Source organism: Dasypus novemcinctus, chromosome 15 (genome assembly GCF_030445035.2).
Source record: "Dasypus novemcinctus isolate mDasNov1 chromosome 15, mDasNov1.1.hap2, whole genome shotgun sequence".
Taxonomy (NCBI): domain Eukaryota; kingdom Metazoa; phylum Chordata; class Mammalia; order Cingulata; family Dasypodidae; genus Dasypus; species Dasypus novemcinctus.
In genome coordinates this window covers 94,789,329-94,815,026 of record NC_080687.1, presented here as the reverse complement: position 1 = coordinate 94,815,026, position 25,698 = coordinate 94,789,329, and the positions used below count along the sequence as shown (strand labels likewise).

Below are 25,698 nucleotides of genomic sequence, written 5' to 3'. Positions count from 1 at the left end.
TAGGAACCTCTTATATTTTTTAATGTAACATTTTGTGTAATCTATGTATCTTTTAAAAAAAGACAAAAAATATATCTAATAAAAAAGCAAACAAACAACCCTAATGCTGAAACCACACCCAAGACTAATTAAATCAGAATGTCTGAGTGTGGAACCCAGAAACCAGTACTTTAAAAGCTCCCCGGGAGATTGTGATGTGTAGCCAAGGAGAACTACTGATAAAGGGAGGTAAAATTGTATCAGCCATCAGATGACAGGCAAGATGACAGTGTCAGTAACTGCGCTATGCACTGTACTTGCGTTATTCTATTTACTCTCTCAAAAACAGCCCATAAGATAAACTCTATTTTCATCTCCATTTTAGGAATTACAAAACAGAGGCTGAAACAGGTGGCAGTTGTATGTTTACACATTGAGTGAGCTGGGGTAAGTACCCCAGTTTCACCTCTCTCACTTTAGATGAGCTTCTTTGTACTCAACAAAGCCTACCCTCTCCATTTATTTCATGGTGGCCATTAATTTCCAACAACAAATCTGGAGGATTATGTAGGGTAATCATTTTTATCTCATTTGGTGCTTCCGTAATTAAGTGTGGAACCTCTGTCTTCATGTTTCAACCATGATTATTTGGACTACGCATTTAGGTCACGATTCCTTGCCTATCTCACCTTTTCTGGAAATGCAATGTGTCTTCTGAAAAGCTCTCAAATGCCAGTGTAAAAATAAAACAATATATAGAGGTTATAGATGAAAAATTAAACCTGCTTAAGTGGAATTTCAATACTTTAATGGTACTGAGTTTGTACAATCTTAGTTAGTTCACGTCACTGATGATTTTTTTGTCCTCCTTTTCCCCAACCCACACATCAAATACTTCCTTTAGACTTTGCCAACAAATAGATATTAAAATATAAACCTCTTTTGAACAATGTCAAAGGCATTTCATGAGCCTAATGATGAACTGAGGAGAATCCAAGAAGATTAAAGTGAATCGAAATTGCTCCTCCAATGCTGTTTGCTCACCTTGTGAAAAGATGAACAAGAGAGACAAAAATCTCACTCCTCTTGAAAGATTAGCATATTTGAAGTGCCTTGAAACGTCTGGATCCAGTGTAATTTCTGTGGTTAAGTAAAAATTGCACTATTTTACCAGGGCATTAAAATGTAAGTGGACTCTTCTAAAAACCTCAGCAATATTCACTGTAAGGCCCTTCTTAGTTGTATGTTTTATCTCAAACTATACCTTTTCCACTCAATTTGGTCTTTATCGTTATGAAATAACTTCTATTTTAAAACTCCCAGCCCACTTCTGCCATTCATCTATTTGAACGTGCACTTGAAAAGACAACGCCGAAGTGAACGCTTAGCCAGTGGTAGTGGCTCTGCTCTTTAACTGGTGCTGCCTCAGCTTCTGGGCAGCAGCAGGAGTCAGCCTGGCAGCTCACTGCCTGATTTTAGTTTATGCACCTGTTTTTCCAGCGACTCCACTGCGGTGAGGTGGTGGGGATGGAGCGGTGACTAGGAACGAGCCAGCAGGACATTTTCCTTTCACCCGACTCCACGGGTGTTCTAACTCTATGGTTATCCTCAAGCTGGATTCCAAAGTCCTTCTTAGCAGGCATTTGCTGAACATTTGGCCCTTTGTGTGATTTAGCCTTGGCCAGAGGGCTCAGCTGTGGGAAATACTCTCAGACTCCAACCAGAGTTGTTTCTAAGCTACTTAAAACAAAACTACAGGGATCTGCTGCTTGGAGCACACTGGCTTTAAGAGACGAGCTTCTCTGCCACTGCCTCACACACCTCCTGCCGTCGGGCCCTTTGTTTCTGGGGATTACTAAGGGCTCCTGAGAGGAGAGGGGTAAGGGGGGAACCCTACATTCAAGTTAGGGCTGCAAATCTCAAACCGGGGCAAAGTTCCGAAGGATGAGGATGAGTCTACAGGGCCACCTGGGCCTCCTGCCCACAGCCTGTGCACGGGGCAGCCAGCCACCTGCCTGGAACACCAACAGCCCGGCTGCACGGACCTGCGGCCTCTGCAGGCCTGCAGGACCCTGCGTTCACAAGGCCGCACGCACGGCTCGAAGCTCGCCATAACCGTCTTGAAATCCTTTGTAATTTCTTATCAAAGGGCCCTCCTTTTCATTGTGCAATGAGCCCCACAAATTCTGTAGCTGGTGTTGAACCTCCATGTGGACAGGGTGCTAAGCCATCACCAGAACAAATCACCACTTTGGTGCCAGCAATGCAAGTTTCCACCTGTAGTCCTAGGAGGCTGGTGAAACAGCACCTAGAAGAGGGGAAAAAAGAAGAGAAACAGAAGCTCTCCCGAATCCTTCCTACATTTCCCTCAGTCTCCTGGGGGCCCAAGGCTCCTCCAGCTCTCTGGCCTCCCCAGGTGCCCCTCAGGTTGCCCGGCCTCCCTCAGTCTCCCCTAGCATGCGCCCTCAACGCACCCCAGACTCTCTTCCTGCAGGTGGACTGGAGCGTCTGCCCAGGTGAGGTGCCCTCGGTAGGGCAGCCAAGTCCTCTGGCCTGCTCACAGGTAGAAAGGCTACCTGAGGTTCCCTGCTTCTCCAGAAACTGCTCTGCGGAAAGAACAGTTAGGAAGAAAGGGTCATTGTTCCTCAGGGAGTATTTTGGCCTAAGATAAAGAAAAAAAAAATAGAGCTCTCTCCGAGGCTGTGGGAGCACTCCCGCCCGGAAGGGGTGTTTTCCTGAGCAGCTTCTTGAGCCTCCCACGAACCACTCCCATCAAACTTCGACAGAGGTGTTGGGACCCAGGCCAGGAAATCCTCAAATATCTTCTGTTTTAACTTTTGATATTTTCTCCAAATATTTTGTGCACTATGCCTATGTCAATATGTTAATTTCAAACATTTAAATTACACCATAACTATGGTGACCCAATTTTGTCATTTCTCCATTTTTAAATATATATTGGGAACCTGAAAATATGGAATTTTTTGGCCATTCTCTACATCTCGGAGCAAATTGAGCATTAATTATCCCCAATATACCCTTAAAATGTCCAACTCCTATGCCCTCACTCACTCATTCTTGCTTTCAACAGATATTTGCTAAGGGCACACTTTGTTTTAGCAGCAATGACAAAAGCAAGGAAGGGAGCCAGTTTCCTTAAACATATGGCAGTGGTTAAGGCACGCAGTCATCATACAATGTTTTCAGAGCAAGGATGAGAGAGGCGCAGGGCTTTTTTTTTTTTTTTCAAATTCTCCTCAATTTATTCTTTTTTTAAAAATATATTACATTAAAAAAATATGAGGTCCCCATTCACCCCCACCGCCCCCACCCCACCACTCCCCCCACAGTAACACTCTCCCCCATCATCATGACACATCCATTGCATCTGGTGAGTACATCTCTAGGCATCGCTGCACCCCATGGCCTGTGGTCCACACCATAGCCCACACGCTCCCACGTTCCATCCAGTGGGCCATGGGAGGACATACAATGTCTGGCAATTGTCCCTGCAGCACCACCCAGGACAACTCCAAGTCCCAAAAATGCCCCCACATCACATCTCTTCTTCTCTCTCCCTGCCCTCAGGAACTACTGTGGCCACTAAAATAGACTTTAAATTTAAAAAAATTAATTTTAGAAGGTACAAAGATAGTCATTTATTTGTACCTTCTAAAAATAGACTTTAAATAAAAATTGTTAGAAGGGACAAAGATAGTCATCAATTCAACAAGAAGATGCAACAGTTATAAATATATATGAACCTAGCAGCAAAGCCCTGAAATATAGAAGAAAATACTGGCAGATTTGAAGGAAGAATTAGGCATATCTACATTAATGGTAGGAGACATTGATACACTGCTTTTAAATGGTTAGAACATCTAATCAGCGTATCAGTAAGGAAAGACAAATGAATGATACTCTAAATGAAATAGACCTGACAGACAATAGATAGCCCACTTCACTCAACAGCAACAGCATGCAAATTCTTCTGTAGTAGACTTGGATGATTTTCTGTAATACAATATGTCTTAGGTGACAAAACTACTCTCAATAAATTAAAAAGGGAAGTAGATGTGGCTCAACTGATAGAGCATCCACCTACCATATGAAGGCTCTAGGGTTCGATACCCAGGGCCTCCTGACCTATGTGGTGAGCTGGCCCACGCACAGTGCTGCCACACGCAAGGGTGCCAAGCCACATGGGGAGCCCCTGTGTAGGGGTGCCCCAGCTGTAAGAAGTGTGCCCCACAAGGAAAGTTGCCATGCATGAAAAAAGTGCAGCCCACCCAGGAGTGGGGCTGCACGCATGGAGAGCTGATGCAGCAAGATGATGCAACAAAAAACATTATCCTCTGCCTAATAATGCAAGTGGTCACAGAAGAGCACCCAGCAAATGGACACAGAGAGCAGACAACCGGGGGGTGGCGGGGGGGGGGGGGAGGGGAAGAAGAGAGAAATAAATAAAATAAATCTTTGGAAAAAAAAAAGAACAGATGTGAGACTGTTTTAAAAATTAATTAATTTAAAAATATTGAAGTCATACTATGTATCTTCTCTGATAGGAATAAAGTTAAAAATTAATGACAGGATAGACAAATGGAAAATTAAAAAACATGTGAATATAAACAATATACTGGTAAACAATAAATAGTAAAGGGGAAATCACAAGGGAAATTAGGAAGTATCTTGAGGTGAATGAAAATGAGAACACAACATAGCCAAACTTATGATTTGCAGCAAAGGCAGTACTGAGAAGGAAATTTATAGCCTTACAAGCATACATTTAAAAAGTAGAAAGATATCAAACCAGAAACCTAACATCAAAACTGGAGGACCTAGAAAAATGGAGAGCAAACTAAACCCAGAGTGATCATAAGCAAGGAAATAACAATTATTAGAGTGTGCATAGGTGTGATTAGATGCTGTATAGAGTGAAATAGAGCTGACAAAAACAACAAAACCAAAACTTGGTTCTTTGAAAAGATCAATAAAATTGGCAAAACTTTAGTTAGATGAAGGAAAAAGAGAGAAATGATATATATAACTAAAATGAGAAATGAACAAGGGAACCTTACTACCGACCCCACAGAAATAAAAAGGCCTATAAGAGAATACTACCAGGAAGCAGAATTGGCCCAAGGGATAGGGCATCCACCTACCACATGGGAGGTCCACTGTTCAAACCCCGGGCCTCCTTGACTCGTGTGGAGCTGGCCCATGCTGATGTGTGCAAGGAATGCCCTGCCATGCAGGGGTGTCCCCCACATAGGGGAGCCCCACATGCAAGGAGTGGCCCCATAAGGAGAGCCGCCTAGAGTGAAAGAAAGTGCAGCCTGCCCAGGAATGGTGCCGCACACACGGAGAGCTGACACAAGATGACGCAACAAAAAGAAACACAGATTCCCGGTGCTGTTGATAAGGATAGAAGCAGTCACAGAAGAACACACAGCAAATGGACAGAGAGAGCAGACAACTTGGGGGGGGGGTGGAATAAATAAAAAATAAATCTTAAAAAAAAAAAAGAGGATACTACAAACAACTGCATGCCAACAAATAAAATAAGCTAGAACAAATGGAGAAATTACTAGAAACAGAAAAACTACCTATACTGGCTCAAGAAGAAACAGAAGATTTCAACAAACCAATAATTAGAAAATAGATTGAATCAGCAATCAAATTTTTCCCAACAAAAAAGCACAGGACAAGATGACTTCACAAGGGAATTTTATGAAACAGTCAAAGAATAATTAACACCAATCCTGGTCATACATCCAAAATCTAGGAGGCCATATCACTCACAGCCAAAAGCCAGATAAAAGAGACACAAGAAAAAAGAATAGACCAAAACTCTTATGAAGATAGATGCAAAAATCCTCAACAAAATAGCAAAATGAGCCCAATGGTACTTTAGAAGAATTTTAGTTCTTTTGATCCCATCATGATCGAGTAGGATTTATCCCAGGTAAGCAAGGATGGGTCAACCTAAGAAAATGAATGAATGTAATATAGCACATTAACAGAATGAAGGGAAAAAACACAATCATCAGAAACGGTGCAGAAAAGGCATTTGAAAAAAAGACAGCACCCCCTTTTTGGTAATACTACTTAGAAAACTAGGAATAGAAGGAAACGTCCTCAACATGATAAAGGGCATATATGAAAAACCCACAGCTTTCCCTCTAAGGCCATTAACAAGAGAATGATGATCACTGTCACCACTGTTATTCAACATTGTACTGGAAATTCCAGGTAGAGCCATTAGGTAGGAAAAATAACTAAATGATATCCAAATTGGTAAGAAAGAAGCAAAACCTTCCCTAGTTGTGGATGACATGAGTCTATATACAGAAAACCCTGAAAACCCAAAAGAAAGTTCCTGGAGCTAATAAATCAATTCAGCAAAGTGGAGTAGGACAAGATCAACAGCCCAAACTCAGTAGACTTTCTATACACTACTAATGAACAATTGAAAGAATAAATCAAGAAATAAGTCAATTTATAATAGTAATGGAAAGAATCAAATATCTAGGTAAAAATCTAACCAAGGATGCAGAGGACTTGTACTCGGACAACTATAAAACATTGCTAAAAGAAATTCTAAAAAGCCATAAATAAATGGAAGGACATTTGGTATTCATGGAGTGCAAGACTAAATATTGTTAGATGTCAGCTCTACCCAAAGTTATTTACAGAGACAATGAAAATTCCAATAACCTTCTTGGCAGAAATGGGAAAGTCAATCATCAAATTTCTATTTCAGAGTAAGGTTTACTGAATAGCAATAGCCATCTTGAAAATGAAGAACAAAATTGGAGGACTCATTCCCCAATCTTAAAGATTTTGACAAAAGCACGATAATCAAAACAGGATGGTACGGTACTGGCATAAGGACAGACATAAAGACCGGTGGAATTGAACTGACAGTTAAGAAGAAATCAACCCTCACATTTACGGCCAACTGAATTTTGACAAGAAGCAAAGACCACTCAATTGGGAAAGTATAGTCCCTTCAATAAATGGGAAAACTGGATCTCCATATGCAAAAGTATGAGTAGACCCCTACCTCACAGTACCATAAATAAAAATCAACTGAAAAGAGATTAAAGGCCTAAATATAAAAACCAGAACTATAAAACTCCTAGAAGAAAACATAGGGAAGCATCCTGAGGACCTTGTGTTAGGCATTGGTTTCTTAGACTCTAGACCCAAAGCACAAGCAACAACAATAACAAAATAGAGAAATGGGACCTCATCAAATTTAAAAACTTTTATGCATCAAAGAACTTTATTGTGAAAGTAAATCAACAACCTACTCAATGGGAAAACTGTCTGGAAACCATGTATCTGGTAAGGTTTTATTTTTCCTTTCCTTTCTTTTTACTTTTTTCTTTTTAATAAGGTTTTAATATCCAGAAAGGGTAAAGAAATCCTAAAATGCAACAACAGTAAGACAAACAACCCAATTAAAAATGGGCAAAGCACTTGAATAGACATATCTCTAAAAAGAAATACAAATGGCTAAAAAAAAAAACACAGAAAAGGTACTTAATATCATTAGCCATTACAGAAAAGCAAATCAAAACCACAGAAAGATACCATTTTACATCCACTAGAGTGACTAGAATGACTACTGCTAAAAAATGGAAAATGAAAAGTGTTGGAAGAGGATGTGAAGAAATAGTAACACTCATTCATTGCTGGTGGGAAGGTAAAATGGTGCAGTCGCTGTGAAAGACAATTTGACAGTCCTCAGAAAGTTAAGAATAGAATTGGCAAGTCTCATGCCACTTCTAGGTATATAATCAAAGTAACTGATAGCAGGGACTTGAACACCAATGTTCATAGAAGCATTATGCACAATTGCCTAAAGATGGAAGAAACCCAAGTGTCTGTCAGCTGATGAATAGGTAAATAAAATGTGGTATATACACCCATTGGAACATTACACAGCCATTACAAAGTCGTCATAAAGGAATGGCTCTCTGATATATGTGACAGCATGGATGCAAGGAGTGATTATAATGGAAAGACCCTCTGCTACGTGTGACAGCATGGATGCAAGGAGTGATTATAATGGAAAGACCCTCTGCTACGTGTGACCGCATGGATGTACCTTGAAGACATCGCGCTGACTGATGTAAGCCAGACACAGGAGGACAGATAGCGTATGACCTCACTTACGTTAAATAACAGGAGAGCAAACGCGTGGAGCCAGCAGCTAGAACAGAAGTTACTACTGGATGCCCTGGGGTAGGGAATGAGGTGTTCAGGTTCATTTTAGTTTCTATTTAGGATGAGGAAAAGGTAGTGGTAAGGGGTTGTTGTTGTGATGGTAGCACAACATTGTGAAAGTAATTAACAGCACTGAATATATATTTGAATTTGGTTAAAAGGGAAAATTTTAGATTGTATAAAGGTTACTAGAAAAATTTTTTTTAAACTTTTCCTCCAAGAAATGGAATAGAGACATTTATTTTCTTGAGCAATTTGGATTGTTTAGCTTTACACGAGATGTGAAGTAATGGTCTTATATGGTGAATAAAATATCTTAATGGTAATAAGTCAGATGGTGATGTCAACAAAGAGTGTCTGGATGCTTGAATATAATTGTGTAAAATATAATGTAAACATATGAACGTTACATCAGTCATGAATTTAACTGGTGTTAATACTTGTTCTGTGTCCCAGAGTGAAAATGGACCTTAGAGAGACCATTCTAATTTCATCAGTGAGGAACTAGGTCCAGAAACATTAAATATTTCCTATTTTACCCAGTTAGCTACTGGATTGTCAACCAAGAACTCTAGATTCTCTCTACAATATTCTTTCCTCTTCACCCCTGTTTGGACCATTAAATTTGAAAAATGGCATTTATCAAATGTATTTTAAATGATAGGCAGTTTGCTAAATGATTTATGGCAATTTCCAAATTAAGCTTTATAATGACCCTATGGGGTGGGACTCCCAAGTTTACAGATAAAAATATTCTGCACCCTCCCCTCTTCCCATATGCAGTTCTTCTTTCAGGGCCTATTGCCACTCATTCTCCCCCAGGAAGTCTCTCCTCACTCGAGCTGACATTTATCACTCTCTGTTCCTTGCTCCTATGAATGGCACCTCACAAATCATGTTGTCTTTTCACAAGAGGATGCTTTATGGTGACAGCGCACTAAGCTGTCCTTTCTTGGGAGGATGCTTTATTCGCCAGCAGAGCGTAAGCTTCCCGAGCTCCTCGGCACTCTGCACTGTGCCTTCCCTACAGACGGTAGATGATCCAGACACGAACCTTGTGCAATCGAATGAAAAGGTAGCATTGACCAGCAACCAGTGACCTTAAAAAGGCCCTTTTAGCCACGTCAGCTTGTCTACTTGTGCACATTTGCTATTTGGCTCCTCCTGAGAGTGGGTGAGTTCCGAGGTCAGCTTCCTCTTACTCTTCAGCAGCCTCTGCGAGGACAAATAGACCAATTGTAGAGTATGAGGTGGGAGAGAGGCTTTCTAGTCAATACTGCTGATCATTGCAGAAAGGTACAGTTTAGCAGCATGGTTCTGGAAGGCAAATTCTAGAGAGCAGGGTGATAGTGGAAAAATAACTTAACCTCTATCACCTATTTTTAACTATATAGACTGGAAAATAAGTTATCCTAAGTGTAGTTTCAATCTTACCACTTTAAAATTTTTTTCAGACCTCAAAGAGCTCACTTACCTCACTGGATCTTAGCCTAGCATGGCTCCTTTGAACCTGCTTCCACAAATGAAACAAGACACTGGATTAAATGGGAGATTCAGGATCATAGCTTCAGTTTTGAATGTTTTTCCTCAACCACCCACCTGATCCTACACTGCTTCCAGGCTTTCTGGCTGCTTGTTTTCTCTTTTTTTAAGCACAAAGTTGAGGCAAGGGCAGTGACAAATTTGCACTGAGTTGAAATTTAACCAGGTATGTGACTACTTTCCAGGATGTTATCAGAACTTTAGACAGGGAATCCAATTTTTAAGTAGAATCTCTTTGGCAGTCACTTACTCTCATGCCTTCAAAAACAGGCTCATCTGGATTAAAGCTGCTTTGAACTATCAGCTCTCAGATGATCTGTGACAATCACTGGTTGGCGGGAGCAAGAGGCTTACCCATATGAATTTACACATCATTGAGCCAACAGGGAGGAAAAACACAAGTGGGTAGGAGTTGTTTTAAATATAATTAAACTTCCTTACATCATTATAACATATATATGCTGCTCAGAACACAATGCCAAACTGAATCATTCCTTAGTTCATAATTTGGACCAGGGCAGGGCAACCTACCTCCCTCATTTCCTTCCCCTCTTATACTAACTGAACATTATGAGATTTTTTTAATGCCTTTTTTTCTTTGTTCATATCTGCTCATCCTGGACTTTAGTTTTCAGACTTTAAACTCTTAAGATTAGCAGTTGAACAGTAATGCACCTGTTAATCAAAGGTGCTGCTGGTCAGAGAGTTGCCATGGAAACCAGCTAAGAACTGGGTAATAGAGGAGAGCAACTTTGCGTTAATTTCTTCTTAGCTTGTGGCATTTTGGTTCATCGATCCATATGTTGAGGTGGCTTTTATAGGAAATGCAAGAGATACAGAAGATTCTCCATAACATGATTCATTATAGAGCAAGTTTCTAAACAAGTCAGACCCAAATCATATCCCTTTTCATGGAGAGGTAGTTATTCAAGTAAGAAAAAAAAATCAACAAACAAAATAACCACAACAAACAAGCATCCTTGTTAAAATTTAGCCATGTATAGACTGGGAATTAAAATACAAGGTACAAGGAAGCGGACTTGGCCCAGTGGTTAGGGCATCCATCTACCACATGGGAGGCCTACTTGACCCATGTGGAGCTGGACCATGCACAGTGCTGATGCGTGCAAGGAGTGCTGTGCCACGCAGGGGTGTCCCTGCGTAGGGGAGCCCCATGCACAAGGAGTGCACCCCGTAAGGAGAACCACCCAGCACAAAAGAAAGTTCAGCCTGCCCAGGAAAGGTGCCACCCACATGGAGAGTTGACACAGCAAGATAATGCAACAACAACAAAAAAGAAACAGATTCCTGTGCCGCTGACAACAACAGAAGCGGACAAAGAAGAACACGCAGCAAAGAGACACGGAGAACAGACAACTTGGCGGGGGAGAAGGGGAGAGAAATAAAATAAATAAATAAATCTTAAAAAAAAATACAAGGTACATATAAAGAAAATACAAGCATTGTCATAGGAATATAATGGTTTCTGTCACTTCACCTGTTATCTTATGGAATGCCTACAGTTAGTGATCATCAGACAGTATCTTTCAGATTCTCCCTACTTATTAAATAAAAATTAATGCTAACTGTTAGCTATAGGGTTAAATAAAGTCACATTATTTATATTTTGTATCTAAATTATATGAGACACAATCAATGACAACGATTTCAAAGTTTAGAAATAAGCTATACTATATTAAATATACAGAGTGTCATTTAAAAACTGAGAAGTTGGCAGATAGAATATAACTGATGAGTAAAGAAAATGACTGAGCTGTAAGGGACTTTGAAAAATCACCTGGTGAACTGGCAGTCTTTAGTTGCCCTCCAGCAGTTAAATGTCTAAGCTTGCTAGGACAGACAGATGCCTCCTCTTCTCTTGAAGTTCTCCAGGGAGGAAGGCTCGACAACTTAATTTGATAATCTTTGCCAGTGTTTTTTCACTGTGACAGTCTAGAAGTTCTTCTTTATGTCCCACAGAAATCTCCCTGGCCTGGAATTCAGCCTTTGTCCCCAGGTGGGTTTTCTCTGAACACAGACAGAAAGTGCTCTGAGCTCTTCTTACATTCATCGCTTGCATGCTCAAGTCATTGCATCTTAATAGTATCTTCGGGTTAAACTACAACCATTCTTTTGCATTTTGCACACATAGGACCTATTCTTGGGTCCTTTAGGATACTCTTCCCTGGTGGTGAATTTTTGAAATAGAAAATAGATTCCATCTATCTTATGCTAAGCTCTAAGGAAAATAAATAATAGCAGTCACATTTGTAGAGTATTTTGCAAGGTACAGATCATTTCACATGCATTGTTTTACTTGATCTATAACAACAACCCTGTGAATTGGGCAGAGAATGGCATCCTCATTTATATCTTTGGGATTATGTAAACTAAGTATTCATGTAGATTAAAGTACTAGTAAATAAACCCAATTCAAAATATTGGTCCTTGAAGCATACTAGACATCATATTTTTAGGTTATTTTCATGTGCTATTTCATATACTCATCAGAGACTATTATCTACATTTATGGTTAGGAAAGTTGATTTTGTTATATTTATAGTATATGTTTTTCCTAAGACCACATAGCTGGAAATAGTAGAGTTGGGATGTGAACTCATGAATCCAAAATTATGTGCAGAGATTTTCCTGTTTCTGAACTGTGGTGTTCTTTCCTGGTAGGGAGACATAAATACCAGAGAGTGACAAAGTGCCTGTATGATTGTATTAGTAATGTTTGGTCAGTGCTTAACAAGGCTTTTTATCTAGTAAATGCTCATTTAATGTTAGCTGTTAGTGATGATGATGATTCTAACACTGTTAACTACACAGTAGAATAATTGAGTTGAAATAATGAGAAGCAATAGAAAGTGATTCAATCTATCGTAAGTCCCATAACTCTCTGGTAAAACTTTTAACAACAAAGCCCTTATAATGTAATTTATGTTAAACAGGAAAAACTTCAGATTGACTTAGAAATCTAAACCCTAACAATACCACAAAAGAATTTTCTATGATCTGAAGAAAGCTTAATATTTGTTGATAAGCAGGAGTCTATTTGTGAGCACAGGGCCACAGATAAATTAGATATATTATTATAGGAGACATTAGATACAAATGTCTACTGCTGTGAAATGTCTAAGAATAATGAACAATTTATTCATATCTTGACTATGAACCTCATTATATGATGTTTGTGAAATAAACATTTCTCATATTTAACCCCCTTTGTTTCTAAAATTACTAAATCTAATACCATAACAAATTCTTTTCCTTAGCATTAAAGACCTATAAATGCATTTTTATCTCTCAAATTTTCCAAATTATGGTGATGCCTTCAATCCTATTATTAAAAGTATAAATAGACTCTTTACACTATATCTCCTCAGAGCAGTTAATCAAAATTTAAGGGCTCAGGATTCTAGTTCAGCTCTGCCACTTGTTTTGTAATGATGTCACTGAAATAGTTTCTAATTCTCTTGCCAAGCCCCTAGTTCCTTTTATTCATAGGGTTGTATAAATCAATTGAAAGCATATAAGTGAAAATACTTGGAAATTTAAAGCATTATCCCTCCAAAATGTAGAGTTTTATAAATACAGAACATTTTTTTGCTGTCCTTTATTTGTACTGTTCTTCATAGTTTTTAAACATTCATATTTATATAGCCTGATCAGCAGTTGCTCCCTCTCCTCCCTCCCTTTCCTTTATTCAGCACCTTCTCACCCATTTTTTAAGTTGAGTCAGATGTTTCCTCCCCTTTGAGTTCTTGCTCAAATTTCCAAGGCTGAGACGGTCCATCTCTTTTCTCACATCTGGCATAGCATTATAATTATCCTGCTGAAGTTCAAGATGTGTATTTGATTATCTCTTTCTTCTGCTGGATCGAGTGTTTAACACAAATCAATTCATGTTCCCTTAAATACACCACCAAACACTTAAGTCATTATAAGCTCTAACCACAATGAGCACCTTCAGGAACGTACATTTGAATTATTTACTTCAACCTTACTCCTGCAGAAGGCCCTACAGCAGAGGGGAATTGATACATCCCTGAAATGCGTCCACAACTATATAATCACAATTGAGACTACATGGCGGCGGACTTGGCCCAGTGGTTAGGGCATCCGTCTACCACATGGGAGGTCTGCGGTTCAAATCCTGGTCCTCCTTGATCTGTGTGGGGCTGGCCCCTGCGCAGTGCTGATGTGCGCAAGGAGTGCCCTGCCACGCAGGGGTGTCACCCGCATAGGGGAGCTCCACACGCAAGGAGTGCACCCCATAAGGAGAGCCGCCCAGCGCGAAAGAAAGTGCAGCCTGCCCAGGAGTGGCGCCGCACACACGGATAGCTGACACAACAAGGTGATGCAACAAAAAGAAACACAGATTCCTGTGCCGCTGACAACAACGGAAGTGGACAAATAATAACATACAGCAAATAGACACAAAGAACAGACAACTGGGGGGAGGGGAGAGAAATAAATCTTTAAAAAAAAAAAAAAAGAAACTACACAGCCAATATTTCTCCCACCAGGCTAGCTTTCAAGCTCTGTACCTGCTCCCTGAACACGCTGAGATCCCACCACCTCTCAGCAGGTGTCCTGGAATGCCCTTATTCAATTTGTACCTGTAAGTCTCAGGTAGGCTGGACAGTGGGTCAGTGTGCAACTTTGAGAGTCAGACAAATGTGGGCTTGAGTCTAGACTTGGCCACATGCTTATTAAATCCTCAACCAAGTTAACCACATCTGTAAAATGGGGTTAAAAACACCTCATCTATTGGGATTTGTTGAAAACCATTTTGTATATGCATATTCATATCTTTGCTGAATTTGTTGAAAAGTATTATATATATGCACATACATATCTTTGCAGAAGGCTTAGCATATAGTAAGCATAGATGCTCTTCTTATATGATTTGGGGGTTGACAAATATGAATTTAAGCCTTGCTCTGGCACTCAAAATAATAGGCTGAAGCTAAGCAAATTTCAAGTTCTCTGCACTTTCTTAGCGTTGGCGCACACTAAATATAATCTATTCAGCAACCCACTGGAAGTAGGCTCCACTAAACGGAGATGTTTCATTAACAGAAATCAGTCATTCCACTTCTGCAAGAAGAGATGCACTCTTTCTTTAGCTCTGAACACCCTTCACAACTCTGTATATTCTATAATATTTTATAAGGTCTTTGTCTATTTCTTTCGAGCCTTACAATGACCAGCACAGCAAAAGGGAAAAGGCAATAAATTTACGTTCATTTAAAAAGATAGTCCCCAGAACTCAAATAGTTTAATACTTGCCTGGGACCAAAGAACTAATAGGAAAACATTACCGACATCAGTTAACATTTATTGAGTTTTTACCCTTAGTTGTACAATATATTTAGTATATTACATATATTATTTCAATGATAAGAGGCAGATTTAATCCCCACTTAAAACTGAAGATGCCAAGGATCACAGTGCTTTGCCTGAATGCCCAGAGGTGAGATCTGAAACAAGAACTAACCCCAGGGAAACGGACTTGGCCCAGTGGTTAGGGCGTCCGTCTACCACATGGGAGGTCCACGGTTCAAACTCCGGGCCTCCTTGACCCGTGTGGAGCTGGCCCATGCGCAGTGCTGATGCGCACAAGGAGTGCCCTGCCATGCAGGGGTGTCCCCATAGGGGAGCCCCACGCGCAAGGAGTGCGCCCCCTGAAGAGCCGCCCAACGCGAAAGTGCAGCCTGCCCAGGAATGGCTCCGCCCACACTTCCCGTGCTGCTGCTGACGACAACAGAAGCGGACAAAGAAACAAGATGCAGCTAATAGACACAGACAACAGACAACCGGGGGAGAAGGGAGGAATTAAAAAAAAAAAAAAAGAACTAACCCCAAAGTCAGACTCTCCTCTGCGCCACGTGTGCAGTGCGGGGCAGTGGTTAGGGCTGAGCTCCAGGGCAGGGCTGTGGGCTTCAGCCTTGACTCCATCACGCCCTCTGCATGGCTCTGGGAACACTTGTCTAGCTCAGTGAGCACACACAAGGTAGGGATATGATAAGGGAACCAACCTCATGGTATCCTGGGATGATTCAATGCATAAGAAAAGTCGAACTTTTAGTAACTACGCATTGCCTTCTGAATAATACCTGTTACTGTTATTTCTGTCCATTTGACACTGGTTTACATTCCCCAGTTCTTTATTCTCCCTTGTATAGAAAAATGGCTTTTCAATTTCTTAGGCTACTACCCCTTTGAGTAGAGAGAAAACCGTGACATCAAACCTTGCAAGGAAAGGGACAGAGTGCTTTCTGCGCTCTTCTTACCAGCCCAGCGATGAGGCTCTTCCTTCTCCCTTGAGTTCTTTTACCTCCGCAAAGAATTGACTCTTCACTACGGCTACCTTCCTCCAAGAAGCCCTGCTTCTCTCAAAATGCAGAAGAGGATGTTTCTCAAAATGTAAAAGAGGGTGATTTGAAAAATGGACATGATTTTGGACTGTCTCAAAGGAAAATATCTTTTATTAGAAACAAATTAAAGAGGAGGAAATCAATTTAGCAAGATCATGAAAATCTATGAGATACTAAAGTTGATTTATTTATTTAAGATTTATACCCAGTCTTCTTCCATAAAGGACTGGAGATGGCGGCAGACTGGACTAAAGTCATTTTCCTGCAATAGGTTTGAGATTTGAATTAGAAATTGGTTTTCTAGCCAATGAAGTTAAGCTGATGATAGCAAATGAGCTATTGAAAATAAATAACATAAAACCATCCCATTAGTACCTGTACATTCACTCCAGGATTATAAGTAAGCTTTGTATTCTCCAACATTAACATTTTCAGGAAACCTGAGGCAGTACATTTGCTCAGGACACCTGTGGTTGCTTGGCTCTGAGGATCAAAGCAGTTGCTGATGGAGGCCTGGACCCCGTCCCTCTGCAGCCCAATCATTTCTACTCTCTTCTGGACTGTGGCCTGAATGAGGTTCCTGCGCCCACCTTACAATAGCATTCAGGGGCTCACTCACTGAAAAGAAGGGAGCATTCCGGGATCCTAACGAAGCCACCCCCAGGTGTTGGACAAGGTCCCCCAAGGGCATGGCAGGATGGCGGTGTTTTCTATGGGCACGCGCCTACAATTTCCTCTGTCTCTACCTCTGTATTTCTATCTGACACACACACACACTCGCACACACACAACCACCCTGGAAGAAGCAGGGTGGTGCAGAGAAACAACACGTGGCAGGAAAATCTCAGACATTACAGAGTCAGATGGAGATCAGATCCGATGCCTCCACTGACACATACTGATAGCAAAGCCTTCAGTAGGTAGCCTGCTCCTGTTCCCAAACTCACAAAAAGGACAATATATTTACCTTAAAGAGGCAAAATACTAAACAGGACAATACAAGTAAAGTACTTGCAGTATCAGGCACAACGACATGGGAGTATGTGTATGTGTATATATATATTATATATATATTATATATATATAAACTCATTTCGTTATTAGAACATACCAGGTGCTCTAGGAAGCTCTTAACCTCATCATCACATTTAATTTTCACAATACCTCTGAGGAAGGTGGCACTGCTATTCTTTCTCCACAGTGAATTAAATTAAGATTTAGAGATTCTAAGTGACTTGCCCAATTCCAAAAACTGAAAAGTCCCCAGAACTCATGCGTAAACGCAAGTCTATTTCACCCCACAGCCTACTGTTCATGTGTTATAACTATGCTGCCCCCCTTAAAGTTTTTTAAAAGGCAGCTACTCTGCTACTGATATTCCAGCTCTGTTAACTGGGTTTTAACAATGTGGTCCATTCTCTGATGCAAAACTCTACTTTCATGTCCTCTGGGCTGCCTGATACTTCAGCATAAATCCTCTCGTTGTGCATACTGTGACTGAATCCCTTTGTTGGCTGAGAGAAGAAATTATACCATCAGCAAAAGTTTTCTAGAATGCAAATACAGAGGTTCCCATGTTGTCAGTGTTTGTGCTCAGAGGTCAGTTGTTGGTTAGTTACTAGAAGTTTTAATTTCTGAGACAGTTGGTTGAAGTGGACAGCATATGAATGTTGGAGTCGACAGAAGACCTAGGTTTGAATTCTGACCTTGCTGCTTACTAACAGTACACTCAATTATCTTCCCCCCTTGAGTCTGTATTCTCATCTATAAAAAGTGACTAATAATAATATCTAATTCCATGGTTGCAGGGACTGTTCTTAGAAATAATGCCAACAAAATGCGTGAGACCAGGCAACTATTACAATTAGGATTTCCTAGAGAAACATTTCTATGAATTCAGTAGCACAGGGAAATAGAGGGCAGGCTCTCCCTCCCTGAAAGAAAGCTGATTATTAATCAGACTTTACTGATGAGGGCTGTCATCTGAGGTACAGATGGCATACCCAGAATCAGAAAATTTGAGGAGAGTTTATGGACAAAGGGGCCATTCACAAAAGCTTGGTATGGTTCAGGGACTCTATCAGTTACCTATTACTGCATGACAAAGATATCCCAAAACGTAGAGGTTTAAGACAACCGCTTGCTCATGATTTTGTAAGTTAGCTGTTTAGGCTGGCCTCAGCCAGTCCATCTGCTGGTCTTGCCTATGGCTACACATGTAGGTGTAACACGTCATGGGGCTCATTGAATGGGGTGGAATAGCTCAAGACGGCCACGTTCTCAGGTCCAGCTGGGCCCACCTGTCTTTAGAGTCATTCATCCTCCAAGAGTGTAGCCAGGCTTCCTCACAGATGGCCTCCGAATTAAGGAGATAAGGACAGAAGGGGCAAGTCCTCTGAAGTTTTAAGCTCTGGAATTTATGCACACAATGCCATGTTTTGCTAATTCTATTGATCAAAGCAGGAGATAAATACAGCCCAGATTAAAGGGCTGGGGAAATAGACGCAGCCTCTGTGTAGGAGACACAAAGGCACACTGCAAAGGGACAGGCATTCAAGGGTGGGAGGAGTAACCTCAGCCCTGTTTACACCAGCCCTTGGCCTGGAGGTGAGGAGGGGGTTCCCAGCATCCTAAGAGAAAGCCGTGTAGAATTGGCTGCCTCGAATCTCTCAAGGCACTGATGGGAGAACAGAGCCAGCCTGGAGAACCTTGCTCACTCCCCCAGCTTCCTGCAGGGTCCGCGATGGGCCATATCCAATTGGGAGCCAGGGGAAAAGGAACTCACGAACATTAGCCACACAGATTCTTCTCATGGGACAGGGAGGGAGAGGCAGAACGAGTGGAGACTAGATCTTGAGGAGCAAGTAGAAGATAGCCAGCACGGTGAGGGGGCGTAGACCACAGTGGGTACAGAGAGCGGGTTTTGTATTTGACCACACCTAATTTGAATTCCTGGTCTGCCATTTTCTAACATGGTAGCAACTTGGGCAAGCCATTTCTCCTCTCTCAGCTTTAGTTTCTCACTTGTAAAGCCAGTATAAGAAATTACTTCCTTGGAGGGTTGTGAGGAATAAATGAGATAATATATGGAAAGCACTCAGCACAAGACATATACAACGTGTGATTAGCAACTGAAGAGTTACGTGTATACATTTTTTTGGAAAAAGCCAATAGACAAGTGCTTTTGCTATGATCTACTTCTTGTGACTTCTACTGGTTGCTTAGGGGTCGGGTTTTAATAATCTTGTTAATTATTTCATTTCTCTTTTGTTGTTTGCTTGGATAGGCAATTCCTCATTGCTGGATCCAGGATCCTTTTCACACCTGCCAGCTTACAAAGCTCTCCTTTGCCAGGGCTCATGAGCTGAGGGAGAAGATGATTCCCCTGCACCAGTGATAGAAGCTGGTAAGTCAGGGTTTCCTATAATCCTCTTTACCAAAGGATACAGGTGTCTCCTTTGCCAGCAATTTATCTGGTCAGCCTCTTGTTCCACGTGAAGTGAATATGTAAGCTCCCTGGAGTCTGTGCACACAAACACCACAGCTGGCGTGGAGAATTGCTGTGATCTGTGACAGGAAGAGAGGAGGCGATGTCTTGTGAAAATTGGTCCCCAGGAAGCAGCCTCCATCCTCTAGTCAACTCAACCTGCACTCTGGTGCCACAGACAAATGGGGGCAAATCATACTTAGTCACAGTTTACTCCATGGATGCCGGCCACTGATTCAGGAAGGAAGTTCTCAACATCGTCCAAGTGCTGGCACCACGGCATTCCTGCCTCTTACTGGGGAACTGTGTATTTTAGGAAGGGCCAAACACTTAGGGACTTGGAATAGCATTTCCCCCTGGAGTTGGTGGGAGATTACTCAGTGCATTTTTGTAAATTTCTTGCAAATAATGATTATCATGGTCAAATAAATTTTGGAATCCATTATACCATAAGGGATCATAATCCAATGAAAATTTCAAAAGAGACTGTCTTCTTCATACCAAACTCTATAAACTCCCTAAATGTAGTTCATCCACTTTAGCTAGTTATTTTCTCACAGGGAGAATTGAGTAGAGTTCATTAAACCACAATATCTCACCTGTGGCCTTTGGGTCCAGTGACGGGTGCTGATTTCTATACTCCGACCTACAAAGTCTTGGGAAGCCACCGGCTAGAATCCTTTCACATGGCGGAACAAATGAAAGAAGTCAGATGGTGCAAGACTCATGCCTCTGTGGTGCTTTTAAGTCTATAGAGGAGTTTTGCATACTGTGTGTAATTTTATCCTCACAACTCTCTATAGATGGGATTAAAGAGATAGAACAAAGTTCCTTAGCTATTAAATACTTGTTTTAAAGGCAACACAAACAGGGGATGGCAAAGATAGAGATACACAGCTGACATATTCTGATATATGGAGTTTTACTCTAAACCTGCACTTCTGACTGTTTTGGTGAACTTGTTCCATATGAATCTATGTGAAAAATAGTAATTGTATTGTCAAATAATGTTGGAAAAGGATTCATATTATATGAAGTATGCATCACAAGGAATCACAATGCACAGTATAAGCGAAAGACTCTGAGAGGTCCTGCAGTAGAAAAAAACATAATACAATTCATTTAACTCAACCTATTTTTTAAGTGGGGGCACAAAACCCCAATGTTTGTGTCCCCTGATGGCAATTCCTGGATGGAACAAATTCTGAGTTGTACTGTTCTAAAACATAGAGCAAAGTATCAATGAGGAGAGCAGGAAGGAAGAGAGGAAAAGCATTTGCTGAATAACTATCATATCCTAGATGATTTACATTTATTGGCTCATGTAATTGTCACAACAGCCTTGTCTGGCAGATATTCATCTAATTTTTTTAGATATAAGAACCAGGATCAGAGAGCTTAGGTGCATAGTTCAATATCACTCAGATGAAAAAACGATGGAGTTGCAAATTCATCTTTCTTCGTCCTGGCTCTAGGAAGTGGCTATTCTCTCTGGCTTCCTCCAAGAATTCTGAGTTTCTTGCAAGTTACTCCAAAGCCTAGTTTTCAATAGAGCTTTCCCCCTCTTTCCGGTTAAACCTGTTCCTCTATTTCTTTACACATTCTTAAGTACCTGTGTTGTAGAATTTGAGAGAAGTTCAATTACTTGAGTATAGAGAGGCCAGGACTCAGGAATGATTTTGAGAAGGAAAAATGGTTTATTGATGGCCGGCTGGACTCGGGAACTTCCTGTTTGAATCCCGAGCCCCGAATTTCCACATCTTAGTAAGCTTTTAGCATGGACCTCAGGCATTTGATAAGCTTTTAGCATATTTGCTTTGCATTTCCCCTGAATACTTAAAGTTTATAGACCTTGCATTGTTAAACTGTCTTCTGCTCACCAAGGGCAGGACTGCAACCTTTCATCATCCCACACCCACAAGTCACAAATAGTTTAGGTTATCTCTGAAGAGAAAAAGAGCCTGCCACCCAGAGCCCACATCATTTCCCCCCTTTGCCAAAGTTTAACTTGCTAAGCTTTGGCATAATTATTGTTGGAGCTATGAGGTGGATGGCTGTTTGTTGTTTTGATTGATTATTTATCAATCTTTAGTGTAGCATCCAGGACTGTTTTTTTGTTTTTGTTTTTTTTAAAGATTTATTTTTATTTATTTAATTCCCCTCCCCTCCCCCGGTTGTCTGTTTTCTGTGTCTTTTTGCTGCGTCTTGTTTCTTTGTCCGCTTCTGTTGTCGTCAGCGGCACGGGAAGTGTGGGCGGCGCCATTCCTCGGCAGGCTGCTCCCTCCTTTGCGCTGGGTGGCTGTCTTTATGGGTGCACTCCTTGAGCATGGGGCTCCCCTACGCGGGGGACACCCCTGTGTAGCAGGGCACTCCTTGCGCACATCAGCACTGTGCATGGGCCAGCTCCACATGGGTCAAGGAGGCCCAGGGCTTGAACCGCGGACCTCCCATGTGGTAGACGGACGCCCTAACCACTGGGCCAAAGTCCGTTTCCCCAGGACTGTTTTTAAGAGTTTAGAAGTTTTCATTCTGGACAGCAGAATTCTGGGGCAGGGGCCTCCTGCAGTCATCCTGTGGCCACCGGCGCTCACATGGATTTCCAGTCAGGTTCCAGATCCATCTATTAATTTTATTTTACCCTTGAAGAGTTTACACCTTTAATTTAAAAGGGGTGCTGAAGGGAGACGGATCTCTTTTCTGTAACTGCTTCCTGCTGGCCATGGGCTGTAGTCATTGCCTAATAAGGTGTAAAACTCTTAATTTATTCTAACTGGAGGAAGATGGATCTGGCATTCTGTACAAAGTTGGATAAAGTTTTCATATGGTTAATAAGATGTTCACTCTGAAAGAAACAAACTTAATAAAAAATTTGGAATACCCGTTTTTAAAAGAGGACACATTGGATTACAGAGGTAGACAAGGTTAGGTGCCTATAAAGATGGCACTCCTTCAAAGCTCGTGGGAACAGCATATATATTCTTTTTTAAGTTATTCATCTTTAGAGAAAAATTGCAACAGACACTTAGCTTTGTCTGAAGACACATTCCAAGCTGTTCAATGATTGGCACTCATTCGCTCCGTCAGATGCTCCTGGTGAACTGGCACTCCTTGGGCAACTGGCTTCACTCAGGATTAGAACACTAAATTAGAAATTCTCTTCGTTTTCACCTGTGGGAGTGATCAGAACTACAGAATAAAGGTTTTTTACACCTTGGTTTTAATTGTACAATTTCTAGCAATTTTGACTTGTTCAATAGGTGACTCACCATCAGCAAGCAAGCCTCACCTTTGCTACACAGCAGAGTACAGTAGAATATAGAAGTTGACTGAGACTGGCTGAGACTGCCACCTTATTCTATAGACATGTTTTTAACTGTTTAGAAAATGATTTTACCAGGAATTTGATCCACTTGGTCCAAAATAGAAAAGATAACGTTATAATTATTAGGCATATATTTAGTACAGGATAAAAGTACAGCACTTAATATTAACTAATGTATTACTTAATGCATAAGGATTCAGAGTTGCAATTATTAGTTTTGAGTTTCAGGTTTGTAATACTTTACATGTTATCTCTCCATGAGAGCAGGCCATAATGCCAATTGTGTTTAACTTTCACTTACTGTATCCTGGTATCATGGCTCCACTTAGCATGTTCTTCAACGCAGTGAGCAAGTCGCAGCATCCTTGATCTTAGAGAGAATTTCCAGTATTCTACTAGCCTGGTGCATAGTGCTCTCTGGCACTATGGAACAGTGCCAGTCTGGAGGCAATATCCATTGTACACTTGGCTGTACTGAGTCATTATTGGCTGCTGCAGGAGCTTGAAACTGCAACATAGTTTCCATCGACTTTAGGAGAAGAACCAGAGGCTGATATAGCAAATATTTTTAATTGAGGGGTTAGTGACCAGCCTAGCCAATAACTCACATGGAGAGGCCACCTGTAATGTATTCAAGGCCTGGTTTGAATGCACAAGAGTTTGACAATGTTAAAGTTTATTCCTTGTTTTTATATATATTTTAAACAACTTAATGCAACACATATATCAAATGACTGTTCACTTACACAATTTTACTATGAAGATAACAGTAGGTACTTTAGTAATAGAAGAAAAATATTATTTTTCATTGTTAAAATGAAAACAGAAGATTTCCAATAGAATCAAGATAACTTTTTATTACCATTTACTTAAATATGTACTTTGCGGTGGCCTTCAGACAGGTTTTATTATCATTAAGTTATTTCTGCTACCAATACCAATTATTACCATTTACTTAAATATGTACTTTGTGGTGGCCTTCAGACAGGTTTTATTATCATTAAGTTATTTCTGCTACCAATACCAATCTAAGTTTTAGTTAACAATGACTTCTAGAACTAGAACTATTTAAACATTTTCAGTTTGGCAGATGTTTTACAAACTCCTTATAGTTGACTATAACCACATTAACTAGCCACCTCATGTTTAAATAAACTTATTAAATTACAATTACCAAAGAAATTTACTCTATTTAAGAGAGCATATCTACAATCTTTTTCCTTTAGCCTAATTTCACCAATGTGATTTCACAATTTTCATTACTCTAAAGATTTCATACATAATGTTAATTTAGTTTATAAATTAACTATTACACTCAAGTTAAATAAAATTTACACTCAGGTTACACTCAAGTTAAATAAAATTGAAACCATTATAGTTTATGCAAGGAATGTTCTCTTTTTCCCTTACAGGAAGCTAAAAACTTCTTTTCTTTGTTTAATCTATGAAAATGAATAATTTAAAAGCATACTGACTACCAGGTTTTAGAACACATTACACAATTACTTAATTTGTTTAATCATAACCCAGGAAAGATCTCTCCATAGTTTTTATGGACTTTCCTTTACTTACTGAAATTTGTTAATAGAGCCACTAATTACCTTTATTTTGTTGGAAAGAAATCTTCTGGAAGAAAATAAGGCTCACCAGATTGTGGAGAAGAAAAGAATTTATTCTCAGTCTTGCAAGAAGGGGCGCAGAGCGAGATATGGCTGGTGCCCCGAACAAAGAAAAATGACATAATTTATACCCCTAAGCCTAGCATGCAAGCTTTTCCTCTGTTTTTCCATAGATTGGATACTTCAGAAGTTATAGCTTATCTGAGATCTAACTTTCCCGTGCAAAAGTTTGTGATTTAACTGCTTCCTCTCTCACATTCCAACCATTTTAGTTTTTACCTGTTCCCCTTTGTTAAATAAAGAATAGAATTTAGTGCTGAAATGGCACTGACTTAGCTCCTTCTTGGGCATCCTTCCACTGTCCATAGGACTGGCCTAAACTGGTCTCCTCCACTGCTGTCCAACCCGGGAGTGGGACACTAAGGCAGCAGGCCGCCAGGTTACACCAATCAACATTTTTTTCTTTTATGTGAAAACTAACCTAATCTTTGTCAGTTTGGTTTTTTTTTTACATTTTATGGCTGACAAAAGGTTTAAACTGGGAAATTACCAGGCAAACTGATTCTTAATTCCCTAGCCTAGTAGATAGGTTTAATCTGCCCCACCTAGTCTTGCCTTTAAAGCTCTTGTAAAGAGGAAGCCCTTTCCCAATTGTTTCTATAATCAGATTTCTATGACCTTTTCATCCTGCTTAGTTTAATTTGGGCTTTAAGAATATTTATTTACATATATAACTGCATATTTAATTAACAATTTGAATAGAGCTCTTTTAAGAATTTTCATTTGTTAATTTGATATTATTATCCTGACGTATGAAGACATACACTGAGCAAATGGGCAGACACAAAGAGTTAGACACAGAAACAAAACTCATTGATATTACTTATAATTTGCATTATTTTATATACTGTTTAGCTTAATTTGGGGTCCAGAAATATATATTACTTATAACTGCATATTTAACCTCAACAATTTGAGCAAATAGGCAGACATGAATAGTTTGACACAACAACATAACTTTAGTTACTTTAAACTTCTAATTCTTACAAAACAAGTGTGACTGCAAAACATTTCAGACTCCTCAAACTCTTCTTAATTTGCACTATGACTGTGCAGTTTTATACTATG

General features: G+C 40.3%; 1 long non-coding RNA gene across 8 annotated transcripts; it reads right to left on the bottom strand.

Moving 5' to 3' along the window:
- Positions 1–50: 50 nt before the first annotated feature.
- LOC101432566 (uncharacterized) lies at positions 51–24,287 on the bottom strand. Of its 8 annotated transcripts, none has more exons than XR_009180685.2 (7): positions 20,229–24,287; positions 15,626–19,709; positions 13,481–13,594; positions 11,555–11,784; positions 9,269–9,429; positions 2,454–2,585; positions 51–2,287 (listed from the first exon to the last, which is right to left on the bottom strand). It is a non-coding gene; the product is annotated as an uncharacterized lncRNA (long non-coding RNA). The 8 variants fall into 8 exon arrangements; XR_009180689.2 differs by having other exon boundaries at positions 13,481–13,591; XR_009180687.2 differs by having other exon boundaries at positions 13,481–18,486; positions 19,590–19,709.
- Between the last annotated feature and the right edge of the window lie 1,411 nt (positions 24,288–25,698).